Source organism: Ovis canadensis, chromosome 3, assembly GCF_042477335.2.
Source record: "Ovis canadensis isolate MfBH-ARS-UI-01 breed Bighorn chromosome 3, ARS-UI_OviCan_v2, whole genome shotgun sequence".
Classification (NCBI taxonomy): Eukaryota; Metazoa; Chordata; class Mammalia; order Artiodactyla; family Bovidae; genus Ovis; species Ovis canadensis.
This window is the reverse complement of record NC_091247.1, coordinates 134,698,889-134,714,144: the sequence shown is the minus strand read 5'-3', so window position 1 is coordinate 134,714,144 and position 15,256 is coordinate 134,698,889. Positions and strand designations below refer to the sequence as shown.

Genomic DNA, 15,256 nt, shown 5'->3' with positions numbered 1-15,256 from the left:
TTATGGCAGAAAGTGAAGAGGAACTCAAAAGCCTCTTGATGAAAGTGAAAGAGGAGAGTGAAAAAGTTGGCTTAAAGCTCAGCATTAAAAAAACAAAGATCATGGCATCTGGTCCCATCACTTCATGGGAAATAGATGGGGAAACAGTGGAAACAGTGTCAGACTTTATTTTTCTGGGCTCCAAAATCACTGCAGATGGTGATTGCAGCCATGAAATTAAAAGACGCTTACTCCTTGGAAGGAAAGTTATGACCAACCTAGATAGCATATTCAAAAGCAGAGATATTACTTTGCTGACTAAGGCCCGTCTCATCAAGGCTATGCTTTTTCCTGTGGTCATGTATGGATGTGAAAGTTGGACTGTGAAAAAAGCTGAGCACCGAAGAATTGATGCTTTTGAACTGTGGTGTTGGAGAAGACTCTTGAGAGTCCCTTGGACTGCAAGGAGATCCAACCAGTCCATTCTGAAGGAGATCAGCCCTGGGATTTCTTTGGAAGGAATGATGCTGAAGCTGAAACTCCAGTACTTTGGCCACCTCATGCAAAGAGTTGACTCACTGGAAAAGACTCTGATGCTGGGAGGGATTGGGGGCAGGAGGAGAAGGGGACGACAGAGGATGAGATGGCTGGATGGCATCACGGACTCAATGCACATGAGTCTGAATGAACTCCGGGAGTTGGTGATGGATGGGGAGGCCAGGCATGCTGCGATTCATGGGGTCGCAAAGAGTCAGACACAACTGAGTGACTGAACTGAACTGATGATATATAGGTCTTTAGTTTCTTTAGGTAGATATATTTTCACGTATTTTATTCTTTTCATTGCAATGGTAAATGAAATTGTTTCCTTAATTTCTTTTTCAACTTTCTCATTATTAGTGTATAGGAATGCGAGGGATTTCTCTGTGTTGATTTTATATCCCTCAACTTTACTATATTCATTGATTAGCTCTAGTAATTTTCTGGTGGAGTCTTTAGGGTTTTCTATGTAGAGGATCATGTCATCTGCAAAGTGAGAGTTTTACTTCCTCTTTTCCAATTTGGATTCCTTTTATTTCTTTTTCTGCTCTGATTGCTGTGGCCAAAACTTCCAAAAATATGGAACGCTTCACAAATTTGCGTGTCATCCTTGTGCAGGGGCCATGCTAATCTTCTCTGTATCGTTCCAGTTTTAGTATATGTGCTGCCGAAGCGAGCACTGGTTGTGAATTTTGCGTGTGTATGTATATGACAATAGTTATGATTGCTTCAAGTGTTACGGTACTGATAACACCAATGCCAAAACTATTAAATAAGGCTAATGCAGCCATATAACTTACAAAGCAGTCACATGTATTTTCTTATTAAGTGCTTACTTATGCTATAGATACTATTTTTATTTTAAAAATGAGGAAACTGAGGTTCAGATGGTTATAATTTAATCATTGAGCATCATGCGATTTTTTTATGGGGCTTCCCAGGTGTGCACTGGTGAAGAATCTGCCTGCCAGTGCAGGAGACACAAGAGGTATGGGTTCAATTCCTGGGTCGGGAAGATCCCCTGGAGTAGGAAATGGCTACTCACTCCAGTAGTCTTACCTGGAAAGTTCCGTGGACAGAGGAGCCTTGTGGGCTACAGTCCATGGGGTCACAAAGAGTCAGACACGATGGAGCACACACACTCACCATATCATTTTAAACAGAACTTTTTCTTGAAATAACAGTAACAACTAAAGCATACAGAGTGCTATCTAAGACCTAGAGACTGTCATCCAGAGGGAAGTAAGTCAGAAAGAGAAAACAAATGTTGTGTGATACTGTTTATATGTGGAATCCAGAAAAAGGGTACAGATGAATGTACTGGCAAAGCAGAAATGGAGACATGTGCAGGGAACAGACTTATAGACGCCATGGGGCAGGGGAGAAGAGGGTGGGATGAAGTGGGAGATTGTAATTGACGTATATACACTACTGTGTATGGAATAGATAAGAAACAAGATCCTTCTGTATAGCACAAGGAACTCAACTCAGTGCTCTCTGGTGACCTACCTGGGAAAGAAATCTAAAAAAGAGAAGCTATATCTATTTACACATGCAATTGATTGACTTTGCTGTGCTCCAGAAACTAACACAACATTGTAAAGCAACTATACTCCAGTAAAAATTAAAAAAAAAAACATGCTGGGTGCTGTCTTTGTGCCAGGTACTGTGATAGATAGGTTCTGTTTTACTTGACCCATAAAATAGCCCAGTGAGGTGGTAGATATTCCTATTCCCATTGTACAACAGGTAAACAAAGGTTAAATAACTTGCTTTGTTTTTCAAAGGTTAAATTACTTGCCTATATCATATATAGTCTTATGGAGCTAGAATTCAGTTCCAGGTTTTTAAAATCTGAAAACACTTGTTATTTTTGCCTGTTACAGGATCTCTGGAGATGCTCATCTGAGTAGTGTCTTAATCTTTAGAAACTGTATTATGAAGGAAATTTCCCCTTCCACTATATTCTGTACGCAGCAAGAAACATAACAAGAATGAGCCAGAGACTCCATCAAAGACTTGACTCCTTTAAGCCAAGGGACTTTGCGTAAAGGGTTGGAACAAGGAGTTACTAGCACCCAATTGATTATATTAGTTGCCATTGATGGCTCAGTTTGTCAATGCCCATCTCTGACCAGAAAGGATTTTTGGAAGCCATAAGGGTCCATAAGAGATCTCCCGTAATCCCATAGGTGTCTCTGTTTGCAAGTGGGAAGGGTAGACATTTCCTAAGAAGCCTACCTCCAACTGGGTCGTGTGTATGTTAGTTGCTCAGTCATGTCCAGCTCATTCTGACCCCATGGACAGTAGCCCACCAGGCTGCTCTGTCCATTGAAGTCTCCAGGCAAGAATACTGGAATGGGTCAGTTCAGTCAATCAGTTCAGTCACTCAGTCGTGTCCGACTCTTTGCGACCCCATGAATTGCAGCATGTCAGGCCTCCCTGTCCATCACCAACTCCTGGAGTTCACTCAGACTCATGTCCATTGAGTCAGTGATGCCATCCAGCCATCTCATCCTCTGTCGTCCCCTTCTCCTCCTGCCCCCAATCCCTCCCAGCATCAGAGTCTTTTCCAGTCAGTCAACTCTTTGCATGAGGTGGCCAAAGCACTGGAGTTTCAGCTTCAGCATCATTCCCTCCGAAGAACACCCAGGGCTGATCTTCAGAATGGACTGGTTGGATCTCCTTGCAGTCCAAGGGACTCTCAAGAGTCTTCTCCAACACCACAGTTCAAGAGCATCAATTCTTCGGCACTCAGCCTTCTTCACAGTCCAACTCTCACATCCATATTATGACCACTGGAAAAACCATAGCCTTGACTAGACAGACCTTTGTTGGCAAAGTAATATCTCTGCTTTTCAGTATGCTGGAATGGGTAGTCATTTCTTTTTCCAGGGGCTCTTCCTGACCCAGGGATTGAATCTGAGTCTCCCACATTGCAGGCAGATTCTTTATCATCTGAGCTATCAACTGGGTTATTTTAAGTTAATTGGGACATTCTGTTATTCTCATCATACAAGGGGCTCAAGTACAGTCCAGCTTGAGACGTATACTTACCTGTTCAGCACAAGATTACTTTGAATAAGAAGCATAAATGGTAAGTAAAAACTGGTTTGCCAGGATTCAGATTTTTTGTTGTTGTTGTTCTTGTTGCTGTTTAGTCACTAAGTTGTGTCTGACTCTTTTGTGACCCCATGGATTGTGGTCCACCAGGCTCCTCTGTCCATGGGATTCTCCAGGCAAGAATACTGGAGTGGGTTGCCATTTCCTTCTCCAAGGGATCTTCCCAACCCAGGGATCAAACCCATGTCTCCTGCATTGGCCGGTGGGTTCTTTACCACTGAGCCACCAGGGAAGCCTATTCAAATGGTACAGAGATACAGGCAAAAATAAAATAGAAACTTTTCTATAATTAAATTTTAAACATTTGAATGCTTTTGAGCAAGTTTCATGGGGAGAAGACAAGAAAATCCCTCCTCCATCCCCTAAACCAAGCATCACTTTGATCCTATTACAAAAGAAGCAGAGTCCACTTTCCTCTTGAACGTTTGCCAAGTCTCTGGTCTACCAAAGGCTGAGTGGGCACCATGAACTCACTGGGTAAACATGTTATCAGTTGTCCTCTAATTGGGGTTGTTGATCTCCAGTTTCCATTATGGACTGGTCTGTGCTTTAATCACCAGTGTGCAGCAATTGCCCCCTTTTTTGGTACCATCATGATTCTTCCTTGTTCCTAAGGAGCCGCTTGTGCATGAAACAGAGTTGCATGTCATAGGTGTATTAAGAACACCAAAGTTCTGAGCTTAAACTTACTGTAAGTTTTTGTTTTTTCTGGGAACAGCTTTTTAAAGATACAATTCACATAGCATATAATTTCCTTATCATACAGTTTACCTGCTTAAAGAACAAAACACCTGTTCATTCCCCTGTGGCACTGGGGAATAAATAGATTTTCTTCCAGTCCTTAATCAGCAAGTATTTATTGAGACCTTCTTGTGGGCCAGGCATTGGGCTAAATGTTGGAGCCCTAACCGTAAATAAAATAAAGACGTTTCTTGCTTTCACAAAGCCTTTAGTCTAGGGACAGAGATCTCAGAGTACAATGAGCTTATAAATAAAATAATTAAAATCATGGCAAGTGCTGCATAGGAAACATAGGAAACAATGAGTTGGACACATAGGAGGAATCTCAGGTGGACAGTGAGGGACTGAACCCCGGAGTGGGGAGCAGCCTTGGCATGTGCTGGGCACAGAAGGGAGGCGGGGGAGCTGAGTTAAACCAGGATGGGGTGAGGGTGCTGGCATGAGATGAGGCTGAAGAGGGAAAGAGGAGCCTTCATATGTGCTTAATAGCTCATGTTCTGTACTGTTAAAAGAACTGAAAATGGGAATTATAATCCAATTTGTGAGTTTAAAGCTTTATGTTAATGTTGCAGCACTATGCTTCAAGCTCTGGACAAATGTCATTCAGTGGATTAGAAACACCCCCCCACCCCACCCCTAGGTGTGGCACACGGGCTTAGTTGCCCTGCAGCATGTACGATCTTAGTTCCCCTGCCAGGATTGAACCTGCATCCCCCGCATTCCGAGGCAGATTCCTAACTACTGGACAACCAGGGAAGTCTTACCCCCTCAACTTTTTGGGCTTCCCTGGTGGCTCAGTTGGCAAAAATTCGCCTGCAACGCAGGAGAATACCTGCAATACAAAAGACATGAGTTCGATCCCTGGGTCAGAAAGATCCCCTGGAGAAGAAATGGCTACCCACTCCAGATTCTTGCCTGGAGAATCCCATGGACAGAGGAGCCTGGGGGGCTCCAGTCCATGGGGCTGCAAGAGTCAGACAGGACTGAGTGACTAAACCACCACCCCAGCCCCAGAGCCCGGTTCTCTTCCCTTCCCTAGTGAGACTTTCTGGAGAGTCTAGACTTTAGAAGGGCTCTGTCATGATATTCTAGAACACAGTGTGAATGGCATGCCCTGGAGTTGGACACCAAGGATGTATTGACTGCATATCATCTCAAGTTCAGCTACTCAACAGGCCATTTCATATCTAGCCCAGTTTAAATGGGCCAGAGATTGCCCTGCATTGGACAGTATCCATTTCTGTACTGTTATATAACAGTTACAATTGATTCAAATGAAAATATTTAATTAGTTCTTATATGACTGACTTGGTCTATTTGAGCCAGGCTTAATAAGCTAATTTTCCAGGCTAGCAGATAATTCCTCTTCATATTTATGGGTCACATAATCGTGAGGGAGTTCTTATTAACACACACACACACACCCAAGTGCCTAAACAACTGTAGAAACCTCCCTAAACTCAGCCATTAATATCTCATAGAATGTTCAAATGAAGAAGGGTGCTTTTGACAGCCTGTTGCAGAAGGTGCTCACATAATGTACATTAATTTTGGGAATTTAAATTTGTCACGTGAAAATAATTTAGACAGAAAAAAAAAAATCCCAAATCATCTCTCATACTTAAAAAGACCTGTTAGAGAGCTCTGACAGACATAGCTGAGGTTGAAGAGATTGCAGGCTTGTGATGAGCAGGTCAGCAGCGATGAGCTCCTCTGGGCCTGCCGTTTCCAGTCAAGGGCAGTTGGCCTGCTCATGGCCACCTGCTGAGGATCGTAATAGCTGACGCTTACGGAGCCCTTCCTAGGCCCTAAACACAGTGCTAAGTTTATTTTCATGTGTTATTTCATTTCATCCTCACGACAGCCCAATGAGATAGGCGTTAATAGTTACCCTCCTTTTATGGAGGAGGTAATGTGCCCACAGTCCCACAGCTGGTAAATGGCCTCGCTGGGACTTGAACCCAGACATCAGATCTCAGCTTTGCCCTGCATTCTGTGCCATGTTACTTCTCCACGCGGTGTCTGTCCCTCAGCTACAGCTTGCAGGGAGAGCAGTGACTGCCTGAAGCGACGGTAGCAGGTCCGCAGCCTGGGGAGTAATCCCTGGTGGGGCCTGCTGGAAACAGCTGTGTCAGGATTGAAACAGAGGTTATTCGCTAGGCCTGTCAGGCTTTCTCTCCTGAATATGAATAGAGGAATGTAGTAGAGTATCATGGAAGGAAGGGGCCACCACCAAGAACAGCTGTGGGGAGAGCTCGTGACTGAGGCCGCAGACCTAGAGGTCTAGACAAGCTGTGAATGGACCAGAGCACTGATCAGGCAGACGCATTAGTAAGCAGAGGTGTGAGTGGGAAAGGCATGGAGTACAGGACAGAATGGGTGGTCCTGGGTGAGAGAAAGGGTGTTCCCAGGTGGCTCAGTGGTAGAGTCTGCCTGGCAATGCAGGAGTCACAGGAGACCTGGGCTCAGTCCCTGGGTCAGGAAGATCCCCTGGAGGAGGAAATGGCAACCCACTCCAGACTTGCCTGGAGACTCCCAAGGACAGAGGAGCCTGGGGGGCTGCCGTCCATGGGGGCATGGAGAGTCAGACGTGACTGAGTGGCAGCACGCACGGGCAGTGGGGAACAGGATGTGACAGAGAGCTTCGTGAGCCCTGATGGCCACAGGAGACAGGGACCAAGCCCAGGGCCGTGTGTCCATTATCCGCTGGTGCCCAGGGGTGCTCAGCAAGTGCTGGAGGGTTGGGTGGGGAAGGAAGGTGACTCACAGGAGGGTGACGGGCTCCTGCTGGGGGCAGCACGCCTGACGGCAATACAGGAACTCTTGCTGCTGAGAGCTGAGACTGTTCAGCCTCTGGAGCTGAGTGACTTTCAGGGGTCCCTTCTCTCTCTTCTGTGGCTCCTTTATTTTCATGAGACTTTCTTCTCCTTTATCGTTGAGCACCATTTTGATAAAACTCTGTTTACATTTTTTGACATTGTTTGAAGGTACTTTTTTTGGGGGGTGGGGAGACAAGAACACTGTTTATGTGAAAAGAGGAGTCGATTTCTTTACATCCCTTTCAAATATTCCTTTGCTCTCGTTAGGGATAGGAGCGAGAATAATCAATTCCACCCAGAAGTGATTGCTTTTAAAAATCAAAGCATGTAAAGCTATTTGCCTGGATTTCATAACATCTTAAGTGTCACAAATTTCAGATTACTGTTGAATGATGAAAGATGTTCTGTTTTTGTTCTTTTGTAAAAATTCAAGATTGTTCATGCATTTGCATAAATAATCTAAATAATGACTTTTTATTTGTTGTGTGCTCAGTGGTTCAGCCGTGTCTGACTCTTTGCAACCCCATGGACTATAGCCAACCAGGCTCCTCTGCCCATGCCCATGGAATTTTCCAGGCAAGAATTGTGGAGAGGGTTGCCATTTCCTACTCTATGGGATCTTCCTGACCCAGGGTTTGAACCCAGATCTCCTGTGTCTCCTACATCAGCAGGCAGAATACAGGAGATAGATTATGTAGTTTACATCCACAAATTTACTCCTTGGAACTTGGTCTTGAAATGTATTTAAAGAGCCAGAAAAACAACATGGGGGGCATGCTTCATGGAGAGAATACAAATTTTTGAGTCAATAGTGCAGATTTCTAGTCCCAGCTTTGCTACTTCTCTGTAGTGATCTCAAGAAAATGACTTAATTTCTCTGAACATCAGTTTTCTCAAATGTAAACTTGGATATGTAATAGTAAATTTAGTAATAACTATTTAACATGATTTTTGTTAAATTTTGTTTTTGATGTCATAGCAAATTTGATAATGATCTATATGTGAAAGCACCAATGTGATGATTATGGTTGTTCCAGATTTCTCCTTAATGCTGATCGTTGGCTACAAGCTACATTACTAATATTTGCTGCACATATTTGCTTTATTTACTGGCTGAGTGACTTTGAGCAAGTTGTTTAATATCCTGTCACTATTTTTTCCACAAGGAGTAAAGTCTTTAGCATGGCTTGTCTCTATACCTCAAGACGCATCCTTCCCTTGCTGTTAAAGCTCTGATCACACTGGCCTTTCAGGCTGGATGGAAGCCACACCTTTGCCCCTGAGAGCCTTGCCTGTGTTGTTTCTTTGGTTGAGATGCTTCCCAGTTGCAGTCTTGGTTATGCCTATAAGTCTCAGTTCAAATGTCACACATCTGGGACAATCCTGACCACCCACCAAATTAGCTCAACTCTACTGGTACAGGTGCTTCTACCAACTGTCTGCTTCTTCCTTGTACTCTTTCAGTTCAGTTCAGTTGCTCAGTTGTGTTTGACCCCATGAATTACAGCACGCCAGGCCTCCCTGTCCATCACCAACTCCTGGAGTTTACCTAAACATGTCCATCGAGTTGGTGATGCCATCCAGCCATCTCATCCTCTGTCGTCCCCTTCTCCTCCTGCCCCCAATCCTTCCCAGCATCAGGGTTTTTCCACTGAATAAACTCTTTGCATGAGGTGGCCAAAGTATTGGAGTTTCAGCTTCAGCATCAGTCCTTCCAGTGAACACCCAGGACTGATCTCTTTTAGGATGGACTGGTTGGATCTCCCTACAGTCCAAGGGACTCTCAAGAGTCTTCTCCAACACCACAGTTCAAAAGCATCAATTCTTTGGCTCTCAGCTTTCTTCACAGTCCAACTCTCACATCCATACATGACCACTGGAAAAACCATAGCCTTGATGAGACAGACCTTTGTTGGCAAAATAATGTCTCTGCTTTTGAATATGCTATCTAGGTTGGTCATAACTTTTCTTCCAAGGAGTAAGCGTCTTTTAATTTCATGGCTGCAATCACCATCTGCAGTAATTTTGGAGCCCCCCCAAAATAAAATCTGACACTGTTTCCACTGTTTCCCCATCTATTTGCCATGAAGTGATGGGACCAGATGCCATGGTTTTAGTTTTCTGAATGTTGAGCTTTAAGCCAACTTTTTCACTCTCCTCTTTCACTTTCATCAAGAGGCTTTTGTGTTCCTCTTCACTTTCTGCCATAAGGGTGGTGTCATCTGTGTATTTGAGGTCATTGATATTTCTCCCACCAGTCTTGATTCCAGCTTGTGCTTCTTCCAGCCCAGAGTTTCTCATGATGTACTCTGCATAGAAGTTAACTAAGCAGGGTGACAATATACAGCCTTGACGCACTCCTTTTCCTATTTGGAACCAGTCTGTTGTTCTATATCCAGTTCTAACTGTTGCTTCCTGACCTGCATATAGGTTTTTCAAGAGACAGGTCAGGTGGTCTGGTATTCCCATCTCTTTCAGAATTTTCCACAGTTTTTTTGTGATCCACACAGTCAAAGGCTTTGGCATAGTCAATAAAGCAGAAATAGATGTTTTTCTGGAACTCTCTTGCTTTTTCGATGATCCAGTGGATGTTGGCAATTTGATCTCTGGTTCCTCTGCCTTTTCTAAATCCAACTTGAACATCTGGAAGTTTACAGTTCACGTATTGCTGAATCCTGGCTTGGAGAATTTTGAGCATTACTTTACTTAGCGTGTGAGATGAGTGCAATTGTGCAGTAGTTTGAGCATTCTTTGGCATTGCCTTTCTTTGGGATTGGAATGAAAACTGACCTTTTCCAGTTCCATGGCCACTGCTGAGTTTTCCAAATTAGCTGGCATATTGAGTGCAGCACTTTGACAGCCTCATCTTTCAGGGTTTGAAATAGCTTGTCTGGAATTCCATCACCTCCACTAGCTTTGTTCATAGTGATGCTTTCTAAGGCCCACTTGACTTCACATTCCAGGATGCCTGGCTCTAGGTGAGTGATCACACCATCTGCATGTTATTAGTAGGACAATTGCAGTATCTTTCTGAAAGCAGAGACTATGTGTGTGTTGCTTCCGCTAGGGGCCTAACACATAACTCAGTGCCTGTCATGTAGTAGAACCTTAAGTATTTGTTGATTGAATACAGGGAAAATTACTTGAATATAATCACTAAAATCCATAACGCAAAGTCAGCATATTTACTTAGTCAAAGACGATCAATATACACTAACAGTATAGTAGTAGAGAGAGTGATCAAATGTGTACAATAATTTATCTATTAATTATATAGGAATTGAGTTTGCCAATAAGTAGGTACAATTAGAAGCTAACAAAATAGTTAAAAATTAGTATCTGAGAATATATAAATATACCAAGGCAAGGTCAGGTAAAACGATAGAATAAATATTTAGACTGGAAGGTTCAACAAGGTTAATAAAATGAGCTGTAAATGTGATCCTCAGCTTGCCAGGGGCCAAAACAAAAATATATATATGATCTGTTATGTGATGGTCATTGACCTGAGGGAAAAACACTCCAGTCTCCTGGGGAAAAGAGGGCTGTTCATGGTGCTCTTTTTTTCTGGAAAAAATTTCTTTGCAGGGAGAGAACTTATTTTCTCCCTGACTCCCTGAGCAGCTTGGCCACCTTACAAAACCTTCAACATTAGAAGGTCGGAGATTCTGTTCCCGCATCTCCTCTCCATCTCCCCCGCCTCTTCTCCCCTCTTTCGTCCTCTCCCCTCGCCTTGTATCCTCCTTGTCTCTCCTGAAATTCCTATCTGACTGCAATTAAACAGTAAACGTCAAGTGTGGTTTTTCCCGGAGCTGGGGCGGTGGTGGGGGAAGGTCTAAGTCTGGCAGCTCCTAATTCGGTGGTGTGTGCAGTGAAAACAGTCCGACAGCCCAGCTCCAGCACTCGCTCCACACTCCTGGACTGGATGACTTCATCTCCTGGCTGCGCAGTTTTCATGTCTGCAGGGAGCTGCTGATGCCAGCTTCAGAGGGCAGCCGAGAAGCTGACTGTGAACACCTGGGGCTGTGCCTGGCTGAGCCTCTGTCCCGTAAATGTTCTTTCTTACAGGTATCTTTCTCCCTCTCAGAACTGGCATAAGGATCCATGGAGATAGTATGTGTGTTTGAAAAACTCTAGTAAATGTGTGAGCATGTATATATTCTAGAGGTCCAAGGAGAGGAGAGATCCACTCTTCTAGCTTAACCAACAGCAAGGGAAGAAAGAATTGCTCTTGATTAATGATCTCCTCCGCTGAATGTTATTATTATTTATTTACCTAAACCAAGATAACAAAGAATGGATTCATAGCCTCTAATCTTTTCATTATATATATATATTATATATAGTGTATGCGGATTCCTAGGTGGTGCTAGTGGTAAAGAATATGCCTTCCAATGCAGGAGATGGCAAGAGATGCAGGTTTGATCCCTGGGTCAGGAAGATCCCCTGGAGAAGGGAATGGCAACCAACTCCAGTATTCTTGCCTGGAGAATTCCATGGACAGAGGAGCCTGATGGGTTTCAGTCCATGGGGCTGTGAAGAGTCAGACACAACTGAGCGTGACACACACAAACACCACACACTACATATATATATATTTAAAAAATTACTTTATTTAATTGAAGGATAAACGCTTTACAGAATTGTGTTGGTTATGTGCACATACAAGAAGTTTAAAAGTATTTATGCAATATATTTTTAAAAATTCCTGTTTCTGCAAAATAATACAGTGCATCAGTGGTACATGCAAGTCAAAACAAAACAGGAAGTTAGGGAACCAGCGGTATTCATGGCCAATGGTCAGGAATGACTTAACACTTGAGCTTTGATTGGAGTTCCCCACCATCACAACCTTTTTACTGAAAAACTAGACTCAGACTTAGGTGAACTGAATTATTGCCAGAATCCTCTTTCTTTAAAATTCTCAGAATTGCTGTTTTCTCTCTTCTGCTGAATTTCTGTAGTAAAATTTAAAAAATGAACCCCATCATCCCTGAGTAAATTCTTCTTGCCTTTTTAACTTATTCAAGCCAGATTTTTCCATTTCAGAAGGTCCTGAGAATACGCAGTTTCTATAGGAGCCACTGCAGTTATGGTGGCCTCTATGACAAAGCCTTGGGAGTGACAAAGTATTTATGTTGCCTGCTGGTTAGCGGCACAGTGCACAGAGGGACATGATTATTTGCACAGTGATTTCCTCTAATTTTTTTTCTTCTGAAAGAAAATACCCTGGTAGCCCACCAAATCTAAAATTGGATACTCTGTATGTATCTCATTATGGTTTTGTGGACAAAGGAACTAAAAACAATGGTAGTTTAAAAATAAAATTGCTTTGTTTCCTCTGGCTGTGTCAGAAATGTAGACTGTTTCACGGAGGAGAAAAGTATACTAATGGTGTGGTTGTAACACACTAGCAAAAATGTCTCTAGCACCGAGCATTATAATTGGTAAAGACTGAGTGGAAATATACAGAGAAATCCAGGATTTTTATCTCTATTTAAGAATATTTAGATTGAGTAGTCTGTAGATACAGAAAGGTTTCAATGATCAATATCCATCCAGAATTGACTGGAAAACAATTCTGTTTTGAACATCTGGCATTTCACTGGGTTCAGCAGTTTTCTGTCTTCACAATTTCTAAACTTGGAATAGTAACCCCAAAGGCAGCCAGTAAAGGCCGTTCTTTGTGGTCTGTGAAGCTCTATTGCACAATTCTGCATTGGAACTGGTGAACCAACATTTCTAGCTCTGGGAGGCTAACACAGTGTTTACTATGGTTTCTACATAGTATCTATGTAACACGTAATAAAGATGAACATATCATTTCCTCATTGAGTGCTTACTATGTTTAGCACAACTCAAAGTCTTTCACCTATATTATATTATTTAAATCTGAATTGGTATTATTGTTATTCCCATTTTACAGAAGAGAAATTAAGGTTCTGAAAGTGTAAGTGATGCTAGTGTGTATTTTGGAGCACTCATTACAATCCAGGAACCTCTGGCTGTGGATTTGTTCCTCTAAGTTGCTCCATGTGTTGCTTCTGAATGTCTGCTTAATAGTAGGATTATTAGTAGGATAGATGAATGAAGACTGGTTTGTGGTCCTAACTCTCCAGCTTTTTTTGTGGGTGACCTGTGTGGCATGTTATTTATTCTTTGACTTTGGTTTCCTTATCAGTCAAATGTAAAGAACTAAACTGGATGGTTTTTAGAATTCCCTTTATCATCCTGTTGTATGAGTCTATGATTAATATAAATTATTTGGGCAGTCTGGATAATTTGAGTAAGCCGTGACTGTTGCAATCTGAGGCATAGTGTTTTATAAAGGGGAATGACTTAACCATGATACAGGGCATGATAGACAGTAGAAAGTACCCTGGACTTTCTGATGACCTTCTGGAAGGAAGTCCAAGGATCTGTGCCTTGCAAGGAATGAGTGCTGCACAAGGGTTTGTTGGAAAGCTATGGGGAACCTGCAGTCTATTTAGGTGCGTGATATAAACAGAGTATTTTTATGCTTATGACCATAAAGAAGGCTGAGCGCCAAGAATTGATGCTTTTGAAGACTCTTGAGAGTCACTTGGACAGCAAGGAGATCAAGCCAGTCAATCCTAAAGGAAATCAACCCTGAGTATTCACTGAAATGACTGATGCTGAAGTTGAAGCTCCAATACTTTGGCCACCTGATGAAAAGAACCGACTCACTGGAAAAGACCCTGATACAGGGAAAGATTGAGGGCAGGAGGAGAAGGGGGCAACAGAAGATGAGATGGTTGGATGGCATCACCAACTCAATGGACATGAGTTTAAGTAAACTCTGGGATGCTCCTTATTGCCAAATTCAGACTTAAATGGAAGAAAGTAGGGAAAACCACTAGACCATTCAGGTATGACCTAAATCAAATCCCTTACAATTATACAGTGGAAGTTAAAAATAGATTCAAGGGATTAGGTCTGATAGACAGAGTGCCTGAAGAACTATGGATGGAGGTTTGTGACTTTGTACAGGAGGCAGTGATCAAGACCATCCCCAAGGAAAAGAAATGCAAGCAGGCAAAATGATTGTCTGAGGAGGCCTTACAAATAGCTGTGAAAAGAAGAGAGATGAAAGGCAAAGGAGAAAAGGAAAGATATATCCATTTGAATGCAGAGTTCCAAAGAATAGCAAGAAGACATAATAAAGCCTTCCTCAGTGATCAATGCAAAGAAATAGAGGAAGACAATAGAATGGGAAACACTAGAGATCTCTTCAAGAAAATTAAAGATATCAAGGGAACATTTCATGCAAGGTTGGGCTCAATAAAGGTATGCTATGGACCTAACAGAAGCAGAAAATATTAAGAAGAGGTGGCAAGAATACACAGAAGAACTATACAAAAAAGATCTTCATGACCAGGATAATCACAATAGTGTGATCACTAACCTAGAACCAGGCATCCTGGAATGTGAAGTCAAGTGGGCCTTAGGAAGCGTCACTACATACAAAGCTCCTGGAGGTGATGGAATTCCAGTTGAGCTATTTCAAATCCTAAAAGTTGATGCAATGAAAATGCTGCATGCAATATGCCTGCAAATTTGGAAAACTCAGCAGTGGCTACAGGACTGGAAAAGGTCAGCTTTCATTCCAGTCCCAAAGAAAGGCAATGCCAAAGAATGCTCAAACTACCACACAATTGCACTCATCTCACATGTTAGTAAAGTAAGGTTCAAAATTCTCCAAGCCAGGCTTCAGCAATACGTGAACCATGAACTTCCAGATGTTCAAGCTGGATTTAGAAAAGGCAGAAGAACCAGGATTGAATTGCCAATATCCATTGGATCATCGAAAAAGCAAGAGAGTTCCAGAGAAACATCTACTTCTGCATTATTGACTACGCCAAAGCCTTTGACTGTGTGGATCACCACAAACTGTGGAAAATTCTTAGAGATGGGAATACCAGGAATATACAATAGAGAAAAGACAATCTCTTTTTAACAAGAGAAAACTGGTCAACCATTGCTTGGAAAACTGGTCAACCATTTGTAAAAGAATGAAACTAGAACACTTTGTA

At 42.5% G+C, this 15,256-nt stretch overlaps 1 non-coding gene across 1 annotated transcript; it reads right to left on the bottom strand.

Annotated features, from left to right (window-relative positions):
* Positions 1–1,092: 1,092 nt before the first annotated feature.
* On the bottom strand, positions 1,093–1,199 carry LOC138438374 (U6 spliceosomal RNA). The gene has a single exon (XR_011256313.1). It is a non-coding gene; the product is annotated as a U6 spliceosomal RNA (small nuclear RNA).
* Positions 1,200–15,256: the final 14,057 nt, after the last annotated feature.